Source organism: Pelobates fuscus, chromosome 13, assembly GCF_036172605.1.
Source record: "Pelobates fuscus isolate aPelFus1 chromosome 13, aPelFus1.pri, whole genome shotgun sequence".
Classification (NCBI taxonomy): Eukaryota; Metazoa; Chordata; class Amphibia; order Anura; family Pelobatidae; genus Pelobates; species Pelobates fuscus.
This window is the reverse complement of record NC_086329.1, coordinates 73,647,235-73,672,547: the sequence shown is the minus strand read 5'-3', so window position 1 is coordinate 73,672,547 and position 25,313 is coordinate 73,647,235.

Here is a 25,313-nt window from a genome sequence, read left to right as displayed (position 1 = left end):
CAACTGACCGGTACCCTCCAACCCTGACATTATCAAATGCCTCTCCGACTGACACCGGGCCTGACACATATTAACGGTGATGGCCAGTTACAACATGCTGATCCCGTATTTGTTTACGTTCCCTTTACCACAACTGATTTATTCAACTGGAAGACCCATAACTCCTCCTACACCGATAAACCTCAAGCCATGACAGATTTGATTACCTCCATAATCCAGACACATAATCCCACTTGGGCTGATTGCCAGCAATTGCTTATGACATTGTTCAATAACGAGGAAAGAACACGAATAAATCAGGCGGCAATTAAAGCGCTTGAAGAAGTGGCCCGTACTCAAAATCAGACCAACCCAGCAGCATGGGCCGCAGCCCATTATCCAAATGCAGATCCGAATTGGAATGTCAATGGTGCAGACATGGCCCATTTAAAAGCTTACAGGGACGCCATTATTGCTGGCATGAAAGCCGGAGGGAAAAAGGCGATCAATATGTCAAAGACGGCTGAGGTATTGCAGAAATGTGATGAGTCGCCCAGTGCCTTTTATGATCGATTATTGGAGGCATACCGGTTGTATACCCCCTTTAATCCAGAGGCTCCTGAGAATTCCCGGATGGTTAACTCTGCCTTTGTCAGCCAGGCCTACGGAGATATAAAGAGAAAGTTACAAAAGTTAGAAGGGTTTGTAGGGATGTCTATAACTCAACTAATGGAGATAGCGAATAAGGTATATATGAATAGGGAGACAGACGAAAAAGGAAGAAGAGCGGAGGATGAGAAGGAAAGCAGATATGTTAGCTGTAGCTATCGCGGGTGTAGATAGAAGGGAAAAGGAAGTGTATAGAGGAACTGAGAAAAGCGACAATAAGTGGAATAGGGAGCTTTTAAGTAGGAACCAATGCGCGTATTGTAGGGAAGAAGGGCATTGGAGAAGTGAGTGTCCACAGAGGGAACAACGTGAGAGAGAGAGAGATAGAACAAGGGCAGGATATAGCAATAATTATAGAGGCAGAGCGAGAGGAAGAGGAGGCCCTGGAGGAAATGGTGGGAATAATAGAGGAAGCATTAATGGGGATAGGTATTACCCAGCAGCGTAGAGACCCAGAGAGAGAGAAGATAGGGACTTTGTGGCTTTGGCTGACACTGTCATGGAGGACTATTGATACCGACCGGGCTCCATCCCTCTTGGCCGAGCGGAGCCTATGGTCGATGTAGCAATAGGGGGAAAAAGGAGTTCTTTCATGATCGACACTGGTGCTGAACATTCTGTGGTGACTGACCTAGTCGCTCCTCCTTCAGGAAGAACTATCACCGTAATAGGAGCAACTGGAAGGAGTGCTGCTAAACCGGTTCTTAAAAGTCGACTCTGTACACTGGGAGGCCACGTAGTAAAACATCAGTTCCTTTACATGCCTGAATGTCCAGTCCAACTGCTAGGGCGAGATTTGTTATTGAAATTACAAGCACAGATAAAATTTCTGCCTAACGGAACGACATCTTTGAAGTTTAATGGACCCTCAGGTATAATGACAATATCAGTACCAAAGGAAGAAGAGTGGCGACTTTATACAGTGTTGACCAGCCAAAACCCTAAGAGTGATAAATCCTTGTTTAATGTACCAGGAGTGTGGGCAGAGAGTAACCCACCAGGACTTGCTCGCAATATCCCACCTATACGGATTGAACTAAAGCTTGGGGTTTATCCAGTGAGCCTAAGACAAAACCATATTCCACAAAAGGCAAAGAAGAACATACAGTCTTATTTGGATAAGTTCATAAGGTATGGTATCCTAAAATTCTGTACTTCCCCATGGAACACCCCATTGTTGCCTGTTCAAAAGCCCGGGACAGATGAGTATCGCCCTGTGCAGGACTTGAGAGCAGTCAATGATGCGGTAGTAAGTATAAATCCAGTTGTGCCCAATCCCTATAACCTGCTTGCTTTAATTCCGGGCGGGGCTACTTACTTCACAGTTTTGGACCTCAAAGATGCCTTCTTTTGCCTAAGAATTGATACAGAAAGCCAGTGTATCTTTGCATTCCAATGGGAAAATGCTGTAACGGGCTCGAAACGCCAGATGGCTTGGACAAGACTGCCCCAAGGGTTTAAGAATTCACCTACCCTATTTGGATCAGCATTAAGTCAGGACTTACTAGATTTCAAGTCCATCCCAGGAGAATGTGTACTACTACAATACGTAGATGATTTGTTGATAGTGGCAGTTACAAGAGAGATATGTCAGCAAGCAACATATGATTTACTGCACATTCTTTGGAAGGCAGGATACAAGGTGTCCAGGAATAAAGCCCAGTTGTGTCAGCCAACTGTCAAGTATCTGGGATTCCATATCTCTGAAGGTCAAAGGATAATGGGGCCAGAGAGAAAAGAAGCTGTATGCCAAATACCAACACATAAGAATAGAAGACAAGTGCGAGAATTCTTGGGGGCAGAAGGCTTCTGCAGGATATGGATTCCCAGTTCTGCGATATTGGCGAAAGCCCTTTATGCAGCTATAAAAGGCACAGAACACGATCCCTTCCTGTGGACTATCGAACTGCAGAAGGCATTTGAGGATGTTAAGAAGGCATTGATGAGCGCCCCAGCATTAGGTCTACCTGATCATACACGTCCATTCTACTTATATGTACACGAGCAAAGAAGGATGGCTGTGGGAGTACTGACACAGTACTTGGGATCATGGCAACGACCTGTTGCATATATGTCCAAACAACTGGATGCAGTGGCCAGTGGCCTTCCACCTTGTCTAAGAGCCGTAGCTGCCACCGCACTGCTGGTAGCTGAAGCTGATAAGCTCACTCTGGGTCAGGAACTCTACGTGCGAGTCCCGCACGCAGTACAGACGTTGCTAGACTATAAAGGCAATCATTGGCTTAGTAATAGCCGTATGACTAAGTATCAAGCTATGTTATGTGAGAACCCGAGAGTGCATCTTGAGACTGTCAATACCTTAAATCCAGCTACCCTTTTGCCACAACCCACTGAGAGTCAACATGATTGCCTGGAGGTGATGGATGAAGTGTTCTCAAGCAGACCGGACCTTCGTGATTTTCCCATCCAGAACCCCGATGTCCAGTACTATACGGACTGCAGTAGTTACGTGAAAGAAGGGATTCGCTACGCAGGATATGCAGTGACAACCATAGACAAGGTGATAGAAGCTCGGCCATTGTCAAAAGGAACATCGGCACAGAAGGCAGAATTAATCGCACTCACACGAGCGTTACAATTGGCTGAAGGATTGAGGGTGAACATCTTTACGGACTCAATGTATGCGTTTTTAACCACTCATGCCCATGGAGCCTTGTATAAAGAAAGAGGACTACTGAACTCAGAGGGTAAAGAAATCAAGTACGCAGCTGAGATATTACAAATCTTGGAAGCCGTGTGGGAACCGAAAGAAGTTGGTATCATACATTGTCGAGCACATTTGAAAGGTGATGGTGATGTGGTGAAAGGAAATCGGATGGCAGATAATGCAGCCAAGCGTGCCGCTGAATCGGGACAACAGGAATATGTGGAGTGTATAGCTGCTCTCATACCGACCCCTCTGTCTCAATGGACTCCAATTTATACAGCTCAAGAAGAAGAGTGGTTAAAGACTGAAGCTGGAAAATACTTGGAGAATAAGTGGTATCAGTTAGAAGATGGAAGGATAGTTATTCCAGCATCACTAGCTGTAGAAATTGTCCAGAATTATCACAATGGGACACATTCCGGGAGAGATAGTATGCAAGAATCTCTTAGGAAGCATTTCTACATACCAAGATTGTCCAATTTGACTCAAGCCATTGTACGAAGATGTGTGTTATGTGCCAAAAAAACCGCAAGGCAAGGTCCAGTGAAACCACCGGGAGTCCAGTATATGGGAGGACTCCCTATGTCCGATCTCCAAATAGACTACACGGTAATGCCTTAATCCGGTGGACATCGTTACCTTCTGGTAGTTGTGTGTACCTACTCAGGCTGGGTAGAAGCATGTCCTACTCGTACAGAGAAAGCAGGAGAAGTTGTGCGATTTTTGTTGCGGGAAATAATACCCCGATATGGACTACCATGTTCTATAGGATCGGATAATGGTCCAGCCTTTGTTCACCAGTGCCTACAACAACTGACTCATATGCTCGGTATTAAGTGGAAATTTCATACGGCATATAGGCCTCAGAGTTCTGGGAAAGTGGAAAGGATGAACAGAACTATTAAGAACCAATTGGCAAAGATGTGTCAAGAAACCCAACTTAAATGGAATGTTCTTTTGCCAATAGCTCTGTTGCGCATTCGTAGTACACCTACCAGAAGGATGGGTCTCTCACCTTTTGAAATTATGTATGGGCGTTCACCTCCCGTACTTGGTAACTTAAGGGGGGATTTAAGTCAGTTGGGAGAAGGAATTACTCGGCAGCAGGTTGTACAGTTGAGTAAAACTATGGAGGAGGTACAGAAATGGGTACAAGATAGGTTACCTGAGAATATTTATCCACCTGTCCATTCTTATCATCCAGGAGATCAAGTTTGGATAAAGGAGTGGAACAGTGTACCGTTGGGGCCAAAGTGGAGGGGTCCTTATGTTGTTCTTTTGTCTACCCCAACAGCTATAAAGGTGGCCGAAGTGACTCCGTGGATTCATCACTCCAGGGTTAAATCAGCAGCAGTAGATTCTTGGCAAGTTACACCAGATCCTGAGAATCCCTGCAAGATCCGGTTGAAGCGTGCAAATCAGTCGGAGTGACGAGGAAATATTGGGACTTCTAGAGTAATCATAGAGATCAGCAAGTAGGTGTTTTGACGGCCATAATAAAGCCTGACCACCCGCCTACGTTACATAGTCAGAGTGTCTTGAAGGGATCTCTGTGAAGAAAAGTGAGGAAGCTGAGGTGCCATTGCACAGTTGAAGAGTCAGGACAAAGATGTCAGGAGTGATGTGTTTGATAATGTATATATGTGTGTTTTTAATTATTCAGGAAGGTAGAGGTACCAACACACCAGGCTGTGAGGTTTGCATTAAGACTACGAAAACAGGCAATCACATTTCCCAGACCCTTATTTGGCATTCACAATATGAGTGTAAAGGACATGTATCTAAGTGTAGATACTTAGGTATAGATTATAGTGTATGCCATTTAGGAGCAGGAGAACCTAAGTGTTTTAGTCCAGAGTATCAACCCCGTACAATTTGGTTGACTATTCGGAATGGAGACTCACAGGGGACCCTGATAAATAAGACCATACTAGAAACCGTACATTCTTCAGGTGTTCTACTATTTGATGCATGTAAGGCGATATCAGGTGGTAGAAAACCGTGGAATGTATGTGGTGATCTTAAATGGGAAAGAATGTATGGGTCTAATGATAAGTATATTTGCCCCAGTAGTAAGTACAAATATATGGATCTAAAATGCCCAAATAAAGATTATAATTATTGTCCGTATTGGTCCTGTGTAGGGTGGGCAACCTGGGGACAGACAGTAGATAAGGATATGATTGTCACTAAGTTGCCTACCAAACCACATTGTAAGTCTATGGAGTGTAATCCAGTCCATATACTTATCAATGACCCAGAACTTTATAGATAGGTTTGGGAACTTATTTGGGTTCCAGATATATGGAACAGGTTTGGATCCTGGGACAGTATTATTTATACGGATAGAGACCGATACTGTGGTAATCCAGACTCATCAGGTCTTCCATTCCTTCTATGAGGAGATGAGTGTGGAAAATAAGATCCCCCATAACGCGAAGAACTTATTTATTGATTTAGCCGAGAGTATTGCTGGTAGTCTTAATGTAACCAACTGCTATGTGTGTGGAGGTACTAATATGGGAGACCAATGGCTATGGGAAGCAAAGGAGGTAATGTATTCCGGTTCTGAGACAGTTGACCAATTAATATCTTCTCAAACTGATTATAAAATGAGTGTTAGAGGTAAATCTGAGTGGCGATTAAAGACCTCCATTATAGGTTATGTTTGCATAGCAAGGAAAGGAATAATGTTTAATACATCTGTAGGAGAATTGACTTGTCTAGGGCAAAAAGCTTATAATGATAATACAAAAGATACAACTTGGTGGTCAGCTTCAAATGTCTCAGAACCACCTAATCCGTTTGCAATTTATACCAATTTAAAGGATGTGTGGTTTGACTTATCTGCTACATCTAGTTGGAAAGCTCCGGCAAATTTGTACTGGATCTGTGGTAAGAATGCCTATTCGGAGTAACCACAGGACTGGGAAGGGGCATGTGTATTAGGTATGCTCAAACCATCCTTCTTCTTGTTGCCAATTGAAACAGGAGAGACTTTGGGAGTTAAAGTATATGATGTGAATCATAGAAAGAAAAGGGGACCCCTAGAGATAGGTACCTGGGAAGATAATGAGTGGCCTCCCCAGCGTATTATAGATTATTATGGGCCAGCTACGTGGGCAGAAGATGGTACTTTTGGATATAGAAGCCCAATATACATGCTCAACCGTATCATAAGGTTACAGGCAGTGGTTGAGATAATTACCAATGAAACATCGCAAGCGCTCAATCTCCTAGCAAAGCATAACACTAGGATGAGGACAGCCGTCTACCAAAATAGATTAGCCTTGGATTACCTATTGGCAGTAGAGGGAGGTGTATGTGGGAAGTTAAATCTAAGCAATTGTTGTCTTCAAATAGATGATGAAGGGCAAGCAATAGCTGAGCTTACTAGCCATATGGTTAAACTAGCACATGTGCCTACTCAAGTATAGAAAGGGTATAATCCGAGTAGTTGGTTTGGTAATTGGTATGAGCAGCTTGGAGGACTCAAGGCATTGGTAGGTGGAGTCATGCTAATCTTGATGTTGTGCCTTCTCCTGCCATGTCTGATTCCTTTGGTAGTTAGGTCTGTGCAGAGCATTATAGAGAATATAGCAGAGAGAAAGGCCGTTGCACAGATAATGGCTGTTTATAGGTATGAGGCTCTAAATCAAGGAGAACATGTACAGGAAGAGGAATGCTGAGGGATTCGTATCTTTAGAGAGTCGCAAAGTCTAGTCTGGTTTATAGCAAACTCTGATTAAGTGATGCATCTGGAATTATGAAATATCAGAAGCATCAAAGGGGGGAATGTGGTGGAATCTCGGTAAAAATTAATTTAGTAGGCCGAGATTTCCACGTGGTATGTTCATGTGCATATACTGATGTATCGGTCGGTTGGTTGCACGTGGCAATGATACAAATAGTAGTGTACGGAGCATGTGCAGGAATACAGGATATAGAGAATTCCCCTACTCCATTGTGCTGGGTAAGCCATGCGGTCGAACAGGAAGTTAGTCTTTGTTCTGTTGATTGGGTAAGAGTATGTGTGGGTGGAGCTGATTATGGGAGGAGCTATATACCTATATAAGGGACCTACACTGTATGATCAGGGCTCAGACTTTGCTGTTTTTTGGTGACATTAGTCCCTCTGAGTCCCGGTCGGTGAATCGAATAAAGATCTCTTCCTTCCTGAAGAAACCTGTGTCCATCTCTCTGTGCTCGGCTTCCGTCAGTTTCTCCGGTACCAAAACCACCCCTCCTGCCGCCATTATTGGACAAATACATTTGCACTTGATCACCCAGAAATTTATTTTCTGCATTATGTTATAATAACCATTGCAAAGTCCATCACAAAAATATATAATATGGTGTTGACCACCAAGAGTAGTTACTCAATGTAACGGACCGTTTCACTTACAAGAGGATAAAACCCAGTTTAGGCGATAATCCCCTTTCCAGATGCACAGGCAGCTACTGCAAACACCATTCTCCCGACTGGAACCACACGAACACTGGAACAGCTGAACAAGAAAAGCAGACATCGGCTTACACTCTTGGCAGTCAGCATACAATCCCATTCCCCCAAAGACCGAGACGACACATCGCTTTGAGGGTTAAGCAAGACTCTGGACTGGGACACCCAGTCTGGCTTTTATTACAACCAAGTACATACAGGACACTCCCAGGGGGAGGATGAATTTAACCAATCACATGGTTGTACCTCCCACACATTTCCTCCCCTTAGATTAGCACTTAACATAATTATACCGTACACCTTTTTCCCCAATTCCTGGATGTACCCCAAATACATATGCTACACCTCCAAAACAGGTATCCCCTGATAGCCCTTATTCAGGGGGACAACATATCCAAGAATCAGGTCATTCGGATGAATGGTTCGGGAGATATGAAGTTCCAAAGATTTGACCGACCGCATGGGTAAAGTATCCGAAAACAGTTCCATGCATTTTGGCCCTGCGGTCGGTCACAAACAAGGGAATGAAAACAGACGAATTGCCTGTGTTATAGAGCCTGGAGAGGGTTTGAATGAATTCCCTTGTTTGTGGGGTTCTTTCTACCGAACGGCGGGTCATTCGGTAGTTTCCATACGAATTTCTGGAAGTATGGAGGTCTCAGCGGTGTTTGCCTAGTCAAGTGTCCGATTTTAGTTCCAGACACTCGACGGCAAAACACCGCTGTTCGGTAGTTTAAGATGGCCGCCGCCACGTGTTTGTTTCCCGAATGGCGGCCACCCAGAGGACAAAGAATACATTACACTGATTGCCAATTACCCGTTTGCAACATTGTTGCAAACGGTAATTGGAGGCACACTTAGTCCTGGGTGGTCTGGTTGTTCGGTAGTTTCCTCAATACAATGAATGGAGTGATTCTACCGAACAATCAGATGAATGCTGCATATATATATAACCCAGGTTAACTGCATACAAAAATACATACATGACATTAAAGTATTAAAGGCAGGATTACTGTACTACGCTCCACAGTCTTAAAGGTACAGTATCCCAAAAGTCCCCATAGATCCACGGATGGCCCTTAAAGGCCCAGTAGCAGTAATATACATTATTACATGCCTAAATATAGTTTTTCCAGTACAATATGTCCAGGGGCCATAGTCGCAGGGCAGGAGGCTAGCAGCCAGGCCTCTCCAGTTCACAGTGGCGAAGCTGGTTTCGCCACACTCAAAGGGTCTTAAGAAAAGGTAGAAACTCAAATGCACTATCCTAAAACCATATGCCCATTTAAATAACCACTACAATGGCCATTAAAGTGTAATCTTACCTGGCAATGTCAAGGGAAACCAAAAAGGTTAGTTCTACACATTTCACCTTGCTGGTTTCAATCAACAGATAAAATCTCTAATCAGACAGAAAATGGTTTTCTGAATAAAGTGTAACTAATTATCCCATAAGAGAACACGTAAGGAGTGTGCAGCAGCACCATAACAAGGTGGAATTTAAAAGCATTGTATCCTAAAAGATCAGCTGTGCTAAATAAAGTTAAAGGAATACTATATGCACCAAAATAACTTTAGCTTAATGAAGTAGTTTTGGTGTATAGATCATGCCCCTGCAGTCTCACTGCTCAATTATCTGCCATTTAGGGGTTAAATCACTTTTTTTATCCAGCCCTAGTCACACCTCCCTGCATGTGACTTACTTACATCAGTGTGTCTGTCAATGAGTGTCAATCAGTGTGTGTGTGTGTGTGTCAATGAATGAGTGTGTGTCAGATCAGCGAGTCTGTGTGTTTGTCATTGAGTGTGTGTGACTGTCAGTGTGTATACACCACTGAGTGTAGCGTGGCGGAGCGCAGTACAGGAGCTTCTGTTTCCTGTACCCGGCCAGACTGACCGGAGGTGCTCACTGAGAGAGCACTCCCTGTCAGTCCGGCCAGGTACAGAAAATTGAAGCTCCTGTAGGGGATATCCTCCACTCGGCAACGCTACAAGAGAGGTAGGAGGCACACCAGGAAGGGAAGTACGACCGCTAAGGGGGTGGGGGGTGCACCAAGGAACAGGGAGGGGAGGGGAGAGAAACACCAAGGGACAGGAAAAAGAGGGGAGAGGTTAGAAGAACACTAAGGGACAGGGAAGGGAGGGGACCAATAATGGACGGGGAGAGGGGCTGGTTAAGAGGCACATAGGTGAAGATGTTATTTTGGAGGCGGGGGGGGCGGGGGGGGGTGGAAAAATACATCTTCGCCGATGTACCCAAAAATCCTTGCACCGGCCCTGGTTCAATCCAAGGGTGAGAGCGGTCTGCAGTGGTTGTGTATCTGGTTTAAGTGGGTGTCACGCACATGTTTCATGGATTTGAAAGCACAATGGAGGAAGTAAAACTTCCAGTTTGACATCCCTTCTTCGGGTATCAAGCTTACAGCTACAATGAGATTTGAAGACTACTGCGGTTGTAAAACGCCCATGGAAGAAATACAGGGCATCCTGTGCGCAATAAACTTTGCAATGATGCAACATTTTTCTATTATTGTAATATTGTATAGTTAAAAAAAAAAGTAATACAAGTAGCATTCACATAATTAGGTTCAGGACACTTTCATGCAATAATATATATATATATATTCATCTATTAGTTTGCCTGAACCAGATTGTGCAGGTCTCCCAACAGTCCTAGTTCCTGATCCAGGGAATTGTCACTCATACATGGCGAGCTATCCATGCAAGCTTGCACTGTCCTATAAGCACTTGGCCTAGATCAGGGATAGGCAACCTTCGGCTCTCCAGATGTTGTGGACTACATCCCCCACAATGCTCTTACACACATAATGCTGGCAAAGCATCATGGGAGGTGTAGTCCAAAACATCTGCAGAGCCGAAGGTTGCCTATGCCTGGCCTAGATGATGCCCACCATACCATGCCATATTGTAAGCCTTACCTATTAGAATCATACCCTCCGGAAACTTTAGGATTAAAAAAAAAAAAATGTATTGCTTTTTGGAAATAGTGAAGATCAATAGATAGATATATAATTTAGAGGTGGTGAAAGCCATTTTGAAACAAGTTTACAATCTATGAAGATTTCAGACAGTTGAATATATAATGTTAGGTGACTTTGCACCTCATCACTTAATGGCAAGGTGGTGGTCTGACCAGGAGTCAAACCCGAGTTTCACAGTTCTCATGACATTACCACTGCTCTAACTGGCCGAAATACATGTTAATGTTGTGCATTAAACATTTTTCTCTGATCCATAGAAGGAGACCGGTTTATACACCATCAAGGACTCTAAATTCTATCAGGTGTTCTACTAGTGAGTGTGAACAGTCATTACAGTGATTGTTGTTTCCAAAAATACATGTATCTATAGTTTAATGGTTGGACAGGGCATGATTAACCATCTACAATGTTGGCTGCATCAGTCTACCTAGTCCATTACACAGGTAACTTCCATTTAACTAAGTTGGCAGATTTTCAGGTATTTTCTGGTATATCCATGGGAACTTTGTGATCCAGTTAAGTCTATGACCTAAGTATTTTTGTTTGTTGTTTATTTAGTTTCTCTATCCTAGTCGTTAAACATTTAGTATTTTGTTTGGATTGAGATGTCTATAGTTCACATTGCAAATGTTCGTTCCTTTGACGAATCTGGTATAAAAGTACCAACTACCAAATGTATTACTTCTGTGAAATTACCCAATTTACCTGTCGTACATTTGTTATTCCTATTTAAAGTGACATCATTAATACACTTTTGTATTATTCACGGAGAATGCTATTGAGAGCTACACTCTCCTTTACATTCAGTATTTTATCTTTGTAGCACAGTCATACAATCTGATCATGCGGCATCAGTGGTCTAAGGTCTTTAAGAACATCTCTGAACACACATCATTTAAAACTTGTATATATATGTAAAAATAAGGTATGTTACAGCGTCAGCAACAGAAAATCACACTAGGTGTCACTAGGTGTCTGTAGGCCATAAACAGGAATATAGGACTACAAAGTAAATACAGGCCGCTGTAGACTGGAAAACTAATGCAAGGTCTGATAAATCACTGACCTGCCTAAAGTCAATGGTACAAGTTAATGGCATTAATGTAGCAATCCTAGCTCTGTAGTCTTGGACCTTCTAACACCCGTTATTGCCAGCTGAGCATGATTGGAGTACCACAGAGCTCCACAGTAATGCAGTGTGTAAGAATACAGAGCTCCACATTAATGCAATGTGTATGAACACAGAGCTCCATAGTAATGCAGTGTGTAAGAATACAGAGCTCCACATTAATGCAATGTGTATGAACACAGAGCTCCATAGTAATGCAGTGTGTAAGAATACAGATTTACACATTAATGCAATGTGTATGAATACAGAGCTCCACAGTAATGCAATGTTTATGAATACAGAGCTCCACAGTAATGCAATGTGTACGAATACAGAGCTCCACAGTCATGCAGTATATACGAATACAGTAATGTCCTGTGTGTACGAGTATAATACAGAGCTCCAGCATTGTGGACATTGTGTGTGAGTGTAATATGGAGCTCCACAATAATGCAATGTGTACGAATACAGAGCTCCACAGTAATGCACAGTGTGTATGAGTATAATACAGAGCTCCACAGTAATGCAAAGTGCACGAATACAGAGCTCCACAGTAATGCAGTGTGTACGAATACAGAGCTCCACAGTAATGCAATGTGTACGAATACAGAGCTCCACAGTAATGCAGTGTGTACGAATACAGTAATGTCCTGTGTGTACGAGTATAATACAGAGCTCCAGCATTGTGGACATTGTGTATGAGTGTAATACGGAGCTGTATTTAAAAACTAATCACACACAGACATTCCAAACAATTACACTATGTCTGCACACCCACTGACACTCCATACTGAAGACTTGCCTTGAATCAAAAACAAAATTCAGTTTGTAATGGTGAGGGACTTTCTATTTTAGCCTTTTTATTATTATTATTATTCCTCCTTGCATATGAAAAGTTAAAGAAAATATAAAGCCCTTTACATTCTTTAGCATTCATTTTTTATTTATTTTTTGCTTCTGAAAACAATAAACTTGCAGATAATTTTATTGTGTTTGGTTATAAATAAAGAGATAGGTATGCCTTTTATTTCCAAAGAACGTGAATGCAAACTGAAAACATATGGAGAAAAATATTGACTACAAAGCACTTCTATCTTTGTGTTTATACACCAAACAAAAGCTGCATTTTTTCTTGTATTTATCAGTGTTTATAAACAAAGTAGTAAATGTATGAACATAAGGTGTACTTCTCTGAAAATGTAATTCACACATGGAAACGGTCCTTTAAAATCAAAGACACTTAAAGGGGACATCTTAAGCACCATAACCACTACAGCTCATTGCAGTGGCTATTGTGCTAGGAGTCTGTGGGTGATGTTCTTTGTTTTTTTGCAGTAGTGTGAAAAACATATTGTCTATCCCCAGCACACATAGTCCGCTCTTTCTATAGCCATACTTTTAATGTAAAAATTACACTTGAACCTTGGAAGCAATGATATGCTGAATGGGTCAGACTAAACCACCCCTCCTGCCGCCATTATTGGACAAATACATTTGCACTTGATCACCCAGAAATTTATTTTCTGCATTATGTTATAATAACCATTGCAAAGTCCATCACAAAAATATATAATATGGTGTTGACCACCAAGAGTAGTTACTCAAAGGGTTTTAAGAAAAGGTAGAAACTCAAATGCACTATCCTAAAACCATATGCCCATTTAAATAACCACTACAATGGCCATTAAAGTGTAATCTTACTTGGCTAGGTCAAGGGAAAACAAAAAGGTTAGTTCTACACATTTCACCTTGCTGGTTTCAATCAACAGATAAAATCTCTAATCAGACAGAAAATGGTTTTCTGAATAAAGTGTAACTAATTATCCCATAAGAGAACACGTAAGGAGTGTGCAGCAGCACCATAACAAGGTGGAATTTAAAAGCATTGTATCCTAAAAGATCAGCTGTGCTAAATAAAGTTAAAGGAATACTATATGCACCAAAATAACTTTAGCTTAATGAAGTAGTTTTGGTGTATAGATCATGCCCCTGCAGTCTCACTGCTCAAATATCTGTCATTTAGGGGTTAAATCACTCTTTTTATCCAGCCCTAGACACCTCCCTGCATGTGACTTACACAGCCAGAGAGATCTAATGTTAAAGTTCCTTTATTGCACATTCTGTTTAATTTAGAATTTCTGGTCTCTTGCTCTGTTAACAGTCTTGGACACCCTACACAAGCATCCTGTGTGCGATTTCTGTTCAATTTACAGAGCAGAAAATAAAAATGTCTAAAGCACGTTAAAATCCTATTGAAAATGTAATCATTATTTTCATGCGGGCTGTGTGACTAACAGCAGGGAAGGTGTGGCTAGAGCTGCATTGACAGAAACAGAAGTGATTTAACTCTTAAATGGCAGAGAATTGAGCAGTGAGACTGTAGGGGCATTATCTATACACAAAGACTGCTTCATTAAGCTAAATTTTTTTTGATACCTATAGTATGCCTATGTTTTAATGCCTAGAAATCACTGTTGTCTACTTCCTGGACTCTGTAGACATCTCTGTAGAAGTTACAAAGCCTTGAAATCTCCAGGGAATTTAAAACGTTCAAATGTGGTTACCCCTTTTTATCATTTTTTAAATTTATTGTTCCTTCCCTTTTTTTATTTTTTTTTCGCAATGCATTATCCGTACAGCTCATAAAAAGGATGAGGCCACTTCAGCATAGAATGTCCATTTAAATAAGGAATTTCTCAAGAGCAGTGCCTCATTTTAGAATTCGGATGGGGGGGGGGGAGGTAGAGTACATCAGAATTCATGAGTAATGCACAAGTGTTCTAGTAAACAGCATATACTTATCTACAAATGTATGTTTTTATCCTAGTCTTCCTGTCATTTTTATAGCATGACTATTATAACTAGTTATAGAGAAACCGAAGAGTTGTTCCATATGTGAAGTCCACATCTTTATGTATAATAATAAACAATAATGACCCTTTTTGGAAACTACCACTCTAATGTACTAACCCTCGTATAATTCTAATGTGATGAGACCTCCAAACTATTTTTTGTATACAGGCTAACTAAATATAAATGTGAAATCAAAATATTTTAATTAGTAAATTACAATCTTCTATTTCTAAAATTGTTATTTGGATTGCCAAACAGAAACGAAGGTATACCACCGAGAACACACAGCTTTGTCGCACCTTACCACTTAGACGAAGAATGAAGAATGAATTCCCAATTCATAGGTAACCTGAACTTCATACGAAATTCAACTATTTAAAGTTTATATCAAAGTTTATATCAAAAATATATACAATATATATTTTATTTTTCCCAGTAAAAAGGTCTTAAAGAATCCCCCCATTGTTAAAATAGAAAATGTTCTTTAAAAATCCAGCACTAAGACAGTCTACATGCAGCTGACAGAGAAAAACAATGAGGACCTACAGCAATTGCTCAAAGTGTGGTAACACTCAATAAGAAGCATCAGACGCATTCAACGTTATCATGCTGTGAGTGATGACACCAACTGTGAAGACCTTTCAAAATTTCAGATAAGCACCATAACCACTAAAGCACACCGGGAGTGCCCTGGCACCCTCTCAGTAGATCATTTATTTATTTATTTTAAATGTTTTGACAACTTGTGTCACATGCATCAAAGATAATAAAGGGTCATGTTAAAAAATAGTAAAAAAAAAAAAAACTAATCAAGACTAAAAAAGTCACTGTTATTTATGCTAGAAAAAACGTCTTAGAATGTAGCCCCATGTAGCCAAAGGGCAGCTAAGCGGAAAAAGGCCATGACAGGGGTTAGGAGGCGGGCATGGGAGGAAGTAAGGAAGGAATGGAGTTATGGGTAAGTAGGCTTGGCTATTTAAATAGGCAGCCATTTTAAATCTTTCACTTTTAATTACTACCTTCGAGAGTTTGTGTGCACTCCTGTGTCCACAGATTTGGCTTGGTGGGCCTTTTTGTTTTTTCTCTCCTTCTGCAGGGTCGATGGACGACATGGAGAAGCTGTTGGAGGGGATCCGGTCGGCGGCTCGAGGACGTGGCGTGGACTGGCTGCGGGCCCAACTTGGACCGGCCCTGGCGGGAGCTGCGGATCCTGAGGGCGGCGGAGGTCGAGACGGCTGAGCCCGGGCGCGGAGTCCAGTGGGTACGGTGCCAGTAGCCGGGTGGCAGCGGGACCAGGCCGCAAAGGACCCGGTAGCCACATGGTTGAGGCCCCGCCTCCCGGCGCGCTACCGGGACGTCGGAGGAGCGGTAGCCAGCGGGCGGCTACCCAGGAGGTGGACGGCGCGGCTCCCAGTTCGGGGGGGCTGCGCCTGGAGCAGGGGCCGCGGAAGACATCGGGCGGCACCCTGGAACCGGAGATGGCGCTAGATTGCGGCCCGGGAGGGCGAACCCTACACCCATGCCGGGGACTGGCGGGGCCGGTTCGGGAGGAGCGCATGGACGGCCCCTGGAACAGGCAAATGCAGGGGGCTCTGGCAGGGGCCCCCTTGGTGCGGATCAGCACCTGAGTACTGGGCCCGGGATCCAGAGGCCTGGGAGGGGGATGGTGAGGGGTCAGGCCCCTACTGGATCGAGTGCAGAGGGGCCTAGGGGGGGTGCGCTAGGCAGTACAAGGACAGTAGTCGAGGGGCAAGGGCCTGTAGCTGGGAGGGTAGATGGGCTAGGGGGGTCCGTGGACCAGGTCGGGGTAGGGGGTGGGTTGCCGTCGGGTGTGGGCAGGAGGTCTAGGTGCGCAGGGCGGTCAGGGCAGGTTAGGGGGGATGGATCTGCAGCGGGGTCTGGGGCCAGTCTGAAGGTACCGAGGGGGGGGGTTCTTCTAGCCGGGGGGTCCGCCGGGGTGGGGGGTGGGGATCACCCCGCGCTGGTGAGCAGCTAGGTAGGCGTAGTCCTGGGGGGGCTCAGGGTCTAGGGGACCAGGGGGGTTAAGGGTAGGGCTAAGTGCGCTAGGTCCTCAGGGGGGGGCGGGGTCATGACCCCCAGGCTTGGACGACGGGGGCGGGCCTCTGGTAGGAATGAGAGGAGTCGTAGTCCCAGAGGCAGGGCCGATCGGGCCTTAGGTGGGCGGAAAGGAGTGGTTGCGCGACGGGAGGCTTTGGTGTCCAGCGGGCGCTCCCAGGGTCGGGACGGGGGGGCTGCTCGGGATCAGTATGCTCTGCCCAGGACTTCTTCTCATTACAGATCTCGGAGCCGCTCCGCCTATGCAGTGCCCGGGCACCAGGTGGGCTCCCCGGTTGGAGGATCGTTGACGGATGTCGCTCATCCTGGTCGTGGGACGGTGCACGACGCAGCCCTGGGAGCTTCAGGAACGAGGGGCTTGGCCGGTGAGTCCTGTGCTTCCGTTCGTATGTGCGCTTGGGTTTATTGGACTAGTGAGGTGGGGGCCTTCGAGGATTCCGGGGGGGCTGGATACGAAAAGGGTTGTTACGATCTGTTTTCTTCTCTCCCCCAGGCTGTGCCGCATGGATCGTGGGCCATTCATTTGTCTTCTGGGCCGAAAGGAGGGCTGCAGCTCGAGCTCAGGGCCACCAGCTGGGCTTTCATAGGGACCAGTTGGCAGTGCAATGGTTTGGGTACAGGGGTTTTTGTTGGAGGGAGGTTTGCGGGATGGTGTTCCGGATGGTGGCAGGCGGGCAAAGGACGGACCTGCTGGTACTCCAACGACTTAGGCCTCACACCGCAGCGGTGGCTGGTGAAGTGGATGAAGCAGGACCTTAACAGTTTAAGGGACCTGCTTCCTGGGGTGATGTTGGTCTGGTCGGAAATTGTCCCGAGGAGGCGATGGCAGCACGCTAGGGACCCGGAAGCTATTGACAGGTGTAGGAAGAAAGTGAATAGCTTGATGGCAAGCTTCGTGTGGAAGCTAGGGGGTGTGGTGGTACGGCACAGCGAGTTGGAAGGTGGGTTGCCGGGGTACTACCGCTCGGATGGAGTCCATCTCTCGCCAGTTTGTTGGGATCTGTTGACCCTGGGCTGGCAGGATGGCATAACCAAGGCACTTTTTCTTCGGGGTGGCGGAGCTCAGACAGCTTAAGGAGTCAAGGTCTGAGCTTGTGGCGGGATAGGGAGCTGAAGGAGAAGAAATAGGCTCCCTAGGATGAACGTCATGGAGACGTAAAACTGTGGTCATTGGTGGTTGGTAGGTTCCGAGTCCTGTCGGTGGCTCAGAATCTGGTGAGGCAGGGGTATCCGGGTATACCCCTGCCATGGTTAATTTATGTTTGGCACTTTAAGTTGGTATGTTGGAATATGTTGGTATGTATGTTATATATATTTGTGTTATTTATATGGGGGTCATTGCCTTTTATATCAACAGAAGGATTCGGATGCGAGGGCGGAGTATGGGGGGCAATGACCCATGTTTATTGTTAAATTATTATTGTTATGGTTATTAACCCCTTCAGGACGGAGTCAATAGTGCACGTTCTGATCAAAACAAAAAGTAAACAAAAGCTGGAATTTGCGCTATATGTCTGTTCACCCGTAGTTCCCCTCTTTCAAATTATATGCACCCACACTTATTATATATAATTTTGTTCAGGAGAAACAGGGCTTTAATGTATCATTAACTATTCTTACATGGAACATAATTTATTATGAATAAAATGAAAAAAAAATGTGAGTAAATAAGATTTTTTTTTTAAATTTGCATTTCCGTCTGACATTTTAACTGTGAATGTCATAACACTGTTTTACTGCAAAAAAAAATGCACATATTTGTAATCAGCGATGTCTCACGAGTACAACAGTACCCCCCATTGACAGGTTTTATGTTGTTTTGGAAAGTTACAGGGTCAAATATAGAACATTCCATTTTCAAATTGAAATTTTCCAGATTAGTAATGTTACCTTTGAGACGGTGTGGTAGCCCAGGAATGAGAATTACCCCCATAATGGCATAGCATTTGAAAAAGTAGACAAGCCAAGGTATTGAAAGTGGGGTATGTTTAGTCTTTTTTAGTAGCCACTTAGTCACAAACACTGGCCAAAGTTAGCGTTCATATTTGTTTTTGTGTGAAAAAAGCAAAAAACGAATATTTGGCCAGTGTTTGTGACTAAGTGGCTACTAAGAAAGACTGGACATACCCCACTTGCAATACCTCGGGTTGTCTACTTTTGCAAATGGTATGCCATCATGGGGATAATTCTCATTCCTGGGCGCGGAGTCCAGTGGGTACGGTGCCAGTAGCCGGGTGGCAGCGGGACCAGGCCGCAAAGGACCCGGTAGCCACATGGTTGAGGCCCCGCCTCCCGGCGCGCTACCGGGACGTCGGAGGAGCGGTAGCCAGCGGGCGGCTACCCAGGAGGTGGACGGCGCGGCTCCCAGTTCGGGGAGGGCTGCGCCTGGAGCAGGGGCCGCGGAAGACATCGGGCGGCACCCTGGAACCGGAGATGGCGGCCCGGGAGGGCGAACCCTACACCCATGCCGGGGACTGGCGGGGCCGGTTCGGGAGGAGCGCATGGACGGCCCCTGGAACAGGCAAATGCAGGGGGCTCTGGCAGGGGCCCCCTTGGTGCGGATCAGCACCTGAGTACTGGGCCCGGGATCCAGAGGCCTGGGAGGGGGATGGTGAGGGGTCAGGCCCCTACTGGATCGAGTGCAGAGGGGCCTAGGGGGGGTGCGCTAGGCAGTACAAGGACAGTAGTCGAGGGGCGAGGGCCTGTAGCTGGGAGGGTAGATGGGCTAGGGGGGTCCGTGGACCAGGTCGGGGTAGGGGGTGGGTTGCCGTCGGGTGTGGGCAGGAGGTCTAGGTGCGCAGGGCGGTCAGGGCAGGTTAGGGGGGATGGATCTGCAGCGGGGTCTGGGGCCAGTCTGAAGGTACCGAGGGGGGGGGTTCTTCTAGCCGGGGGGTCCGCCGGGGTGGGGGGTGGGGATCACCCCGCGCTGGTGAGCAGCTAGGTAGGCGTAGTCCTGGGGGGGCTCAGGGTCTAGGGGACCAGGGGGGTTAAGGGTAGGGCTAAGTGCGCTAGGTCCTCAGGGGGGGGCGGGGTCATGACCCCCAGGCTTGGACGACGGGGGCGGGCCTCTGGTAGGAACGAGAGGAGTCGTAGTCCCAGAGGCAGGGCCGATCGGGCCTTAGGTGGGCGGAAAGGAGTGGTTGCGCGACGGGAGGCTTTGGTGTCCAGCGGGCGCTCCCAGGGTCGGGACGGGGGGGCTGCTCGGGATCAGTATGCTCTGCCCAGGACTTCTTCTCATTACAGATCTCGGAGCCGCTCCGCCTCTGCAGTGCCCGGGCACCAGGTGGGCTCCCCGGTTGGAGGATCGTTGACGGATGTCGCTCATCCTGGTCGTGGGACGGTGCACGACGCAGCCCTGGGAGCTTCAGGAACGAGGGGCTTGGCCGGTGAGTCCTGTGCTTCCGTTCGTATGTGCGCTTGGGTTTATTGGACTAGTGAGGTGGGGGCCTTCGAGGATTCCGGGGGGGCTGGATACGAAAAGGGTTGTTACGATCTGTTTTCTTCTCTCCCCCAGGCTGTGCCGCATGGATCGTGGGCCATTCATTTGTCTTCTGGGCCGAAAGGAGGGCTGCAGCTCGAGCTCAGGGTCACCAGCTGGGCTTTCATAGGGACCAGTTGGCAGTGCAATGGTTTGGGTACAGGGGTTTTTGTTGGAGGGAGGTTTGCGGGATGGTGTTCCGGATGGTGGCAGGCGGGCAAAGGACGGACCTGCTGGTACTCCAACGACTTAGGCCTCACACCGCAGCGTGTTATAATTATATTATTATTATTATATGCACCCACACTTATTATATATAATTTTGTTCAGGAGAAACAGGGCTTTAATGTATCATTAACTATTCTTACATGGAACATAATTTATTATGAATAAAATGAAAAAAAAATGTGAGTAAATAAGATTTTTTTTTTTAATTTGCATTTCCGTCTGACATTTTAACTGTGAATGTCATAACACTGTTTTACTGCAAAAAAAATGCACATATTTGTAATCAGCGATGTCTCACGAGTACAACAGTACCCCCCATTGACAGGTTTTATGTTGTTTTGGAAAGTTACAGGGTCAAATATAGAACATTCCATTTTCAAATTGAAATTTTCCAGATTAGTAATGTTACCTTTGAGACGGTGTGGTAGCCCAGGAATGAGAATTACCCCCATAATGGCATAGCATTTGAAAAAGTAGACAAGCCAAGGTATTGAAAGTGGGGTATGTTTAGTCTTTTTTAGTAGCCACTTAGTCACAAACACTGGCCAAAGTTAGCGTTCATATTTGTTTTTGTGTGAAAAAAGCAAAAAACGAATATTTGGCCAGTGTTTGTGACTAAGTGGCTACTAAGAAAGACTGGACATACCCCACTTGCAATACCTCGGGTTGTCTACTTTTGCAAATGGTATGCCATCATGGGGATAATTCTCATTCCTGGGCGCGGAGTCCAGTGGGTACGGTGCCAGTAGCCGGGTGGCAGCGGGACCAGGCCGCAAAGGACCCGGTAGCCACATGGTTGAGGCCCCGCCTCCCGGCGCGCTACCGGGACGTCGGAGGAGCGGTAGCCAGCGGGCGGCTACCCAGGAGGTGGACGGCGCGGCTCCCAGTTCGGGGAGGGCTGCGCCTGGAGCAGGGGCCGCGGAAGACATCGGGCGGCACCCTGGAACCGGAGATGGCGCTAGATTGCGGCCCGGGAGGGCGAACCCTACACCCATGCCGGGGACTGGCGGGGCCGGTTCGGGAGGAGCGCATGGACGGCCCCTGGAACAGGCAAATGCAGGGGGCTCTGGCAGGGGCCCCCTTGGTGCGGATCAGCACCTGAGTACTGGGCCCGGGATCCAGAGGCCTGGGAGGGGGATGGTGAGGGGTCAGGCCCCTACTGGATCGAGTGCAGAGGGGCCTAGGGGGGGTGCGCTAGGCAGTACAAGGACAGTAGTCGAGGGGCGAGGGCCTGTAGCTGGGAGGGTAGATGGGCTAGGGGGGTCCGTGGACCAGGTCGGGGTAGGGGGTGGGTTGCCGTCGGGTGTGGGCAGGAGGTCTAGGTGCGCAGGGCGGTCAGGGCAGGTTAGGGGGGATGGATCTGCAGCGGGGTCTGGGGCCAGTCTGAAGGTACCGAGGGGGGGGTTCTTCTAGCCGGGGGGTCCGCCGGGGTGGGGGGTGGGGATCACCCCGCGCTGGTGAGCAGCTAGGTAGGCGTAGTCCTGGGGGGGCTCAGGGTCTAGGGGACCAGGGGGGTTAAGGGTAGGGCTAAGTGCGCTAGGTCCTCAGGGGGGGGCGGGGTCATGACCCCCAGGCTTGGACGACGGGGGCGGGCCTCTGGTAGGAACGAGAGGAGTCGTAGTCCCAGAGGCAGGGCCGATCGGGCCTTAGGTGGGCGGAAAGGAGTGGTTGCGCGACGGGAGGCTTTGGTGTCCAGCGGGCGCTCCCAGGGTCGGGACGGGGGGGCTGCTCGGGATCAGTATGCTCTGCCCAGGACTTCTTCTCATTACAGATCTCGGAGCCGCTCCGCCTCTGCAGTGCCCGGGCACCAGGTGGGCTCCCCGGTTGGAGGATCGTTGACGGATGTCGCTCATCCTGGTCGTGGGACGGTGCACGACGCAGCCCTGGGAGCTTCAGGAACGAGGGGCTTGGCCGGTGAGTCCTGTGCTTCCGTTCGTATGTGCGCTTGGGTTTATTGGACTAGTGAGGTGGGGGCCTTCGAGGATTCCGGGGGGGCTGGATACGAAAAGGGTTGTTACGATCTGTTTTCTTCTCTCCCCCAGGCTGTGCCGCATGGATCGTGGGCCATTCATTTGTCTTCTGGGCCGAAAGGAGGGCTGCAGCTCGAGCTCAGGGCCACCAGCTGGGCTTTCATAGGGACCAGTTGGCAGTGCAATGGTTTGGGTACAGGGGTTTTTGTTGGAGGGAGGTTTGCGGGATGGTGTTCCGGATGGTGGCAGGCGGGCAAAGGACGGACCTGCTGGTACTCCAACGACTTAGGCCTCACACCGCAGCGGTGGCTGGTGAAGTGGATGAAGCAGGACCTTAACAGTTTAAGGGACCTGCTTCCTGGGGTGATGTTGGTCTGGTCGGAAATTGTCCCGAGGAGGCGATGGCAGCACGCTAGGGACCCGGAAGCTATTGACAGGTGTAGGAAGAAAGTGAATAGCTTGATGGCAAGCTTCGTGTGGAAGCTAGGGGGTGTGGTGGTACGGCACAGCGAGTTGGAAGGTGGGTTGCCGGGGTACTACCGCTCGGATGGAGTCCATCTCTCGCCAGTTTGTTGGGATCTGTTGACCCTGGGCTGGCAGGATGGCATAACCAAGGCACTTTTTCTTCGGGGTGGCGGAGCTCAGACAGCTTAAGGAGTCAAGGTCTGAGCTTGTGGCGGGATAGGGAGCTGAAGGAGAAGAAATAGGCTCCCTAGGATGAACGTCATGGAGACGTAAAACTGTGGTCATTGGTGGTTGGTAGGTTCCGAGTCCTGTCGGTGGCTCAGAATCTGGTGAGGCAGGGGTATCCGGGTATACCCCTGCCATGGTTAATTTATGTTTGGCACTTTAAGTTGGTATGTTGGAATATGTTGGTATGTATGTTATATATATTTGTGTTATTTATATGGGGGTCATTGCCTTTTATATCAACAGAAGGATTCGGATGCGAGGGCGGAGTATGGGGGGCAATGACCCATGTTTATTGTTAAATTATTATTGTTATGGTTATTAACCCCTTCAGGACGGAGTCAATAGTGCACGTTCTGATCAAAACAAAAAGTAAACAAAAGCTGGAATTTGCGCTATATGTCTGTTCACCCGTAGTTCCCCTCTTTCAAATTATATGCACCCACACTTATTATATATAATTTTGTTCAGGAGAAACAGGGCTTTAATGTATCATTAACTATTCTTACATGGAACATAATTTATTATGAATAAAATGAAAAAAAAATGTGAGTAAATAAGATTTTTTTTTTAAATTTGCATTTCCGTCTGACATTTTAACTGTGAATGTCATAACACTGTTTTACTGCAAAAAAAAAATGCACATATTTGTAATCAGCGATGTCTCACGAGTACAACAGTACCCCCCATTGACAGGTTTTATGTTGTTTTGGAAAGTTACAGGGTCAAATATAGAACATTCCATTTTCAAATTGAAATTTTCCAGATTAGTAATGTTACCTTTGAGACGGTGTGGTAGCCCAGGAATGAGAATTACCCCCATAATGGCATAGCATTTGAAAAAGTAGACAAGCCAAGGTATTGAAAGTGGGGTATGTTTAGTCTTTTTTAGTAGCCACTTAGTCACAAACACTGGCCAAAGTTAGCGTTCATATTTGTTTTTGTGTGAAAAAAGCAAAAAACGAATATTTGGCCAGTGTTTGTGACTAAGTGGCTACTAAGAAAGACTGGACATACCCCACTTGCAATACCTCGGGTTGTCTACTTTTGCAAATGGTATGTCATCATGGGGATAATTCTCATTCCTGGGCGCGGAGTCCAGTGGGTACGGTGCCAGTAGCCGGGTGGCAGCGGGACCAGGCCGCAAAGGACCCGGTAGCCACATGGTTGAGGCCCCGCCTCCCGGCGCGCTACCGGGACGTCGGAGGAGCGGTAGCCAGCGGGCGGCTACCCAGGAGGTGGACGGCGCGGCTCCCAGTTCGGGGAGGGCTGCGCCTGGAGCAGGGGCCGCGGAAGACATCGGGCGGCACCCTGGAACCGGAGATGGCGCTAGATTGCGGCCCGGGAGGGCGAACCCTACACCCATGCCGGGGACTGGCGGGGCCGGTTCGGGAGGAGCGCATGGACGGCCCCTGGAACAGGCAAATGCAGGGGGCTCTGGCAGGGGCCCCCTTGGTGCGGATCAGCACCTGAGTACTGGGCCCGGGATCCAGAGGCCTGGGAGGGGGATGGTGAGGGGTCAGGCCCCTACTGGATCGAGTGCAGAGGGGCCTAGGGGGGGTGCGCTAGGCAGTACAAGGACAGTAGTCGAGGGGCGAGGGCCTGTAGCTGGGAGGGTAGATGGGCTAGGGGGGTCCGTGGACCAGGTCGGGGTAGGGGGTGGGTTGCCGTCGGGTGTGGGCAGGAGGTCTAGGTGCGCAGGGCGGTCAGGGCAGGTTAGGGGGGATGGATCTGCAGCGGGGTCTGGGGCCAGTCTGAAGGTACCGAGGGGGGGGTTCTTCTAGCCGGGGGGTCCGCCGGGGTGGGGGGTGGGGATCACCCCGCGCTGGTGAGCAGCTAGGTAGGCGTAGTCCTGGGGGGGCTCAGGGTCTAGGGGACCAGGGGGGTTAAGGGTAGGGCTAAGTGCGCTAGGTCCTCAGGGGGGGGCGGGGTCATGACCCCCAGGCTTGGACGACGGGGGCGGGCCTCTGGTAGGAACGAGAGGAGTCGTAGTCCCAGAGGCAGGGCCGATCGGGCCTTAGGTGGGCGGAAAGGAGTGGTTGCGCGACGGGAGGCTTTGGTGTCCAGCGGGCGCTCCCAGGGTCGGGACGGGGGGGCTGCTCGGGATCAGTATGCTCTGCCCAGGACTTC